This window comes from Penaeus monodon, unplaced genomic scaffold (genome assembly GCF_015228065.2).
Source record: "Penaeus monodon isolate SGIC_2016 unplaced genomic scaffold, NSTDA_Pmon_1 PmonScaffold_20478, whole genome shotgun sequence".
Taxonomy (NCBI): Eukaryota; Metazoa; Arthropoda; class Malacostraca; order Decapoda; family Penaeidae; genus Penaeus; species Penaeus monodon.
In genome coordinates this window covers 1-5,801 of record NW_023650233.1, presented here as the reverse complement: position 1 = coordinate 5,801, position 5,801 = coordinate 1, and the positions used below count along the sequence as shown (strand labels likewise).

The window sequence follows — 5,801 nt, the reverse complement described above, 5'->3', positions numbered from 1 at the left end:
CGATCCTCTTCCTCTGCTCCTGTAGGTAGTATGTTGGTAGACAGATAAATAATATATAAACAGAGTGACGGGAGAGTAGATGGGCTTCAACCACGAAAAGCGGACGGTGCGTGAAATATTCTCATATATTTAAGGTTTTATGATTTTCCCATGAATGTTTCAACACTTTCCCCGCACTACAAGTGTAGCTACCCATGAAGAATCAGTTCCCGTTGAATTTCCTTTGTAAAAAAAAAGGGAGTCTGTATGGAGCATATTCTAGCGACGCTTTATGGGAGTATCGACAATCTTGGCCATCATCTCTGTACACGCATTAATATTTGTATAAGAGTGGGTTCGCTGTCGTATATTTGTAGTTCTGACACACCCGACAATCACAACAGTTCTCTCTCTTTCTCTCTCTGGTCAGTTTGCCTTCAATGTCAAAACCTCTAACTGACAGGGTGATAAATTAGGCGGCATGCCCATGGCATCGCCTCCTTACTGACCTAAGCCACGCCCACATTGCTCATGACTTCGAACTAATACCGGACAACACTCTACTTCGAGTCGCGGCCCGCTCGCACGCGGCCTTCCCCGGGGGCCAGTCTCCAGGGCCCCCATCTTGCCGGGCCTTCCCGCTGCCCGGCCTACTTCTGCACGAGCCGGTCATTCCAACCTCGGTCTACGCTACACTACCAAGAACCTTCTATAAATAAAAATGCACGAAACAGACTGTGCGTTTTACAAGTACCTGACAAATCGTACTGTGGTAAATACGGAAAAATTAAAATATGTCGTTAACAATAAGGAACAACACTAGTGAAAATGAACCCTGTCAGAGCGAAGTAACATTATCACTCTTTCGTAAATTTTTAAATTTCGGTATCAAAACTAAAAAGCTTTAAAAAAAAAAAAAAATTAAGGAAAAAATGAAATAAATTGAAATTTGAAAAAAAAAAAATTGGTTGATTCTGGCATTTCACACACAGGTCAGAAGAGGAGGAAAAATGTCATCGCTTGACATGACCTGACCTGAACTGACCTGAAATACTAAATGTTACTTAACCCAATTAAAATAAACGACTGAAACAATTGTACACATAAAATAACTTATTACGTTTTTGTTATAATATGAAAAAACTAATACAGCCAAAAACTCGTTCTATAAATATATATGCGACAAATAAAAGAAAAGAGATCTCAAATATTCAAAATGTAACACCAGATAAGGAAATCTGATAATTGACTTGAGATTCCACGGACAAAAATTTTCGGAAGACAGGTCACGCGTGGTAAAAATTCGGTCGTGAAAGGCAAGTGTGAAGTCAGCCCAGAATCACACTTACAAAATAAACTCTTATTTTAATTCACTTTTTTAAATTGAAATTAAATTCTAAACAAATATCACGACACTAGAATTTTAAAAACGCTAGTGACCTTAATAGATAATTGAAAACAGTAGAGAGGGAAGGGGAAATGTGAAAGGAGGGGTTTAAGGAGGGAGAGAGTTAGGAACAAGGTAGGGAGATTTGGAGAAAGTAATAATAATAAAAAAGTTGTTTCTGGATAATTCCACCATGTTCTAATTGTTTCAATAATCTTTCCCACTAATGTATCGTAAACCGAGCCGAAATAAATAAATTGAACAATAATAGATGAAATTTACGTCAATAAGGCACTGGTTAATGCAATGAGGAATATAGATAAGAAAATATCCTAGAATATAGCAGTACTCTGTGTTTTCCTATGCAGGCATAGAGCATTCCAGAAATAATTAATTTAAAGAAAAACACATGCATGGATATACCTACAAAATGCTTTAGTATACCATGGCCGAGTTCGAAAAAAACCGCCTAAGAGAATTACTCTCGCAAATTAAATAAAGACAATCTACCATGATGAGGAAATTCGAAGAAACTGGTAATAATTGAGAAAAAAACACTAGCACGGACACTTGTTCAGATGTTTAAAAAAATCACTGCACTTATTGAAACATAACAGCATGCACTTATGGAAGGAAAAAGAAAGGAAAAGACTTGCCCATGATGTACTTACGTTTGTTTTTGGAGGGGGTGGTCGAGCTGGATGTTCTTGTTGGAGTTCGTGTAGCAAGCTTGAAAGAAGCGACATCCTCTGCTGTCACATCCTCTGCTGTTACGGGTACCTGAAAAACGCATGGGCCGGGTTCATGAGTTTATTTGTTAGTGTGGACGGGGTTAGAATGTGCAGAAGTAGCCGGGGCAGCGGTAGGCCCGGCACGGTGGGGGCCCTGGCGGGTGGCCCCCGGGAGAAGGCATGTCCGAGCAGGATCGTGACTCAGAAGAAGTGATTGAGCGGTCAAGGTAGGAGTCCGAGGTCATGAGCGCAGTGGGCGCGGCTTAGGTTAGTACAGCGGCAATGCCATGGGCACTCCATCTAATTGGTTACCCCTGTCATTTGGAGGGCATGACCCCTTTTGATGGCATCTGACCACTCTGAGACTCTCTCTCTCTCTCTCTCTCTCTCTCTTTCTCTCTCAAGGATTCACCTACAGATTATGCCTGTTCTGACACTTAAAATCTGTCTGGAGCTCAAGTCAATATCGCTCAGCCGCGGAAGCTGGGATGTGTACATGAGGAGTCAAAATCACCCTCGGCCCTTCATATCAAAACTATGTTGATACTCTTTGCAAGCTGGACCTAACAACCCTCGCCGACAACTACAACCAATTGAACAAGTTTGGATGCAATCTCCTGAAGCAGCCCTGTCACCGTGACCTAACCTGCTGCCTTACCTCGTCAAAGACAAGATCCCCCATTCTGACAATTGGCAAATTATCAAAAGGGATAAGAATTTACATAGTATTCATATTTTGGTGTATCTTCACTTATCATTTCTGAAAGATATATGTTGGATTTCCTACAACAGATCTGTTTTAATATAGTATAACTTGGTACAAATTTATATTTGTAACTCTCCTTTTTATATATATATTTTAAATTGATGGTCACCGCAAATTTTCCAAGGAAATATTTTTCTCACTAAAAGACTTTATGTTTAAGCTACATGCTTCTAATAGAGCATCAATTATCAGTTATCTCATCACATATATGTTTGCACATAAGAAAACCCGGCTCTCACATATTCTTTATTCTTTATTGGTATAAATCACACATTATTATCAACTTTTCAAATTCAAATTATTCAATCGAAAAAACACCACATCGAATATTGGTGATCAAGTCATACGCCATAGAAGTCACCTTTACAATCTCGACGTTTCCTTGGACAAACTCCCTCAAGTAAGATTCCAGCTGGTAAGAAAATGCCTCCTCAAGATCTTCCTCCCTTCTGACAAGGACACGGCGGGACTCGCGGAAAGTCCTTGAGAGCCCTACTTCCTCCAAGAAAACCCCCAGTGGACTTCCCACACGTCCCTAACCTTGGAGATTTGGGCCCCCAGATCTCCCATCACAATTGGGAAGTTACCCGATGCTCGTAGGAACTGGCATATTCTGTCACATTTTGTTTCGATGCAGGAAGGCCTTCGCTGTGCAAGAGAAAAGAGATGATGAAACTGAGAATTTCTTCAGGAGTGATTTCTTTGCTGAGGGTAAAAGACGGAGGGCTTTACAGGAAATGTCGATCAGCAAATTTCTCTGCTTATTTCCTTCTTTGCTAAGCATTTTCCTCACCTCTTCGGCTCCACTGAAATATATTTCCAAAAGAGGATTTTTGGTTGGATTAAGCTTTTGCAATTTCCTCAATTGGAAAGAAATTTCATTTTCATCAAGTAACAGCGTATTAGTGACAGCCAAGAACTTTGTAGCTATAAAAATCAGCTGCCCAGTGTTCTGAACCATTGTGTGGGAAAGACCAAGTCTGAACGATCGACAACCCTTTTCGGGATCTCTTTTAGGTGAGAAATCCAGCTAACATTTCCTTATAAGGAAAATTCAGACTTTCGCATTTTTCCCTTTTAGTTCTTTAACTGTTTCTGGGGCCCCGGTCATGTTCACATCTTTCAGACCACGGAGAGCGACCTCTTTTGAAACTTATGATATTCTTTGATTTTATCTTCAACTCGGTGGTGCCTTTTATTATCAGTCTCTCCTCTGTCTTACCCATCATGAGCTTAGTTTAAGTCTCATAGATGTCTGTCGAACTCTGGTCAGGAGCAGATCTCACGTACAATTAGCAGTTTCATAGTTAATGGGACATTCAGTACACTCTTTTCCAGATTAAAATTGTCAAGATTGGTGAGAATGTTATTTTTCATCCGGCCTCTACAATATGGATCGTCAACAACTTCAGATAATGCATTTTCAACATATAAATCACAATCTTCCCTGCTGATACCTTTCATCTCAACATTCAGTACACTTTTCTTATTCTGCATAATCTGAGTTAGTTCCTTCAATATCCTGGTCTTGTAGTTATGATAATCGCATATTCATATTGATGTTCGAAGATCAACAATGAGTTTATTGCCTCTTCATTCACCTCATCATAACCGTCCCAGAAGGAAAAACCGCAGGAAATGTTGCAAAGAGTTCCTCAAAGTATTCTATCTTGACTCCTGTTCCGAAATGTCTTGGAAGCAGATCTTCAGTAAGTCCCTCAAGCAACAGATGTTAGAGCCTCGAAGTGGAAGTATATCAGATGTGAAACGTTTTCAAGCCCTGTGATTTGTGAAGATCTTCTACCAGCTTTGGATCATGAATTTGAAGAGGCTGGTTTTCCCCATGCCTCCTGACCTGAAATGATTAACACTTCCGGCAAGTGATCATCTTTACGCTTTACTTGCAGGAGTTCCTTGTGGGATATAGTTTGAGGTTCTTGAGAAGTCAGGAACCACATCATGTCCTCTTTGATGATTAAATTGGTAAAACTTAAAATTGGACGCATTTTCAAATCAGGGAGCAGCCAAGGAGCAAGAGTCATATCCCACAGACGAGGGTAAAGGTCTTGCAACTCCTGCGACTGTCCTTTTTTACTCGCTCTCGGATGATTTCATGGAAAACTCTAATTTCGTCTTGGAGTTGCGGTAATAAGGCCAAATCGTAGGATCTAAAGGCTCTCGAACTTTCATTAGCAGTTGTCTAAAGTTTTCATTGACTGTCATGCTTCATTTTATGTGCATGGCGATGATGCTTCCCTGTAACATTGCAGGCCGTTGAAAGAATCTTCCACAGCAAATGTTTCAGCCACTTTAGCTCCTTTTCTAGCTTCGTGTCTGACATTGCTGGAGATGATTCTTGTGTGCATTGTTATTCCGTCCCTCTTTCAGGATGTAGATGAGGTGTTCCAGACTCTCCTCGATGCTGGTGAGGTCCAGACTGGGGAGTTAGGCTTTTCCAACCCACAAAAGTTCTGAAGAATGACATAGAGAAGAGAGATGTCATATTGCCTAAAGGCAGTGTCCATGTCCAATACAGAACTAACCTCAGTATCTAGAATCTTCCGCTGTCCAACATTAAAAATATTTTTGTATTTGCTATTAGAAATACAAAGACTTTGGGAATATCTTTAACACTTTGATTCTCTCCCTTGTACATCCATTTCACTACCTCTGCCACACGCGCTGACCCTCTATGTTTCACTGCCACCTGATATCGAAACCATTCACTATGTTTCTTGTTAAGCGCATTACGTCGGTGCGTGCGGAGTTTCTTCAAGTTCTTTTTCTTTAGACATTGCAGCAAGAGCAGGTCTGGTCATTTTCGAGCAGAAAACCGTTTACTTTGGGAGTGTTTTCACTGTAAAGTAAAAGTTTCACGATTAATAAAATTAAAATAAAATTTAGTTTCTTAATTTAATTTCTTATATGAGTTTCTTTT

General features: G+C 40.1%; 1 pseudogene; it reads right to left on the bottom strand.

Annotated features, from left to right (window-relative positions):
- Window positions 1–3,161: 3,161 nt before the first annotated feature.
- LOC119569980 lies at window positions 3,162–5,611 on the bottom strand (annotated as a pseudogene).
- Between the last annotated feature and the right edge of the window lie 190 nt (window positions 5,612–5,801).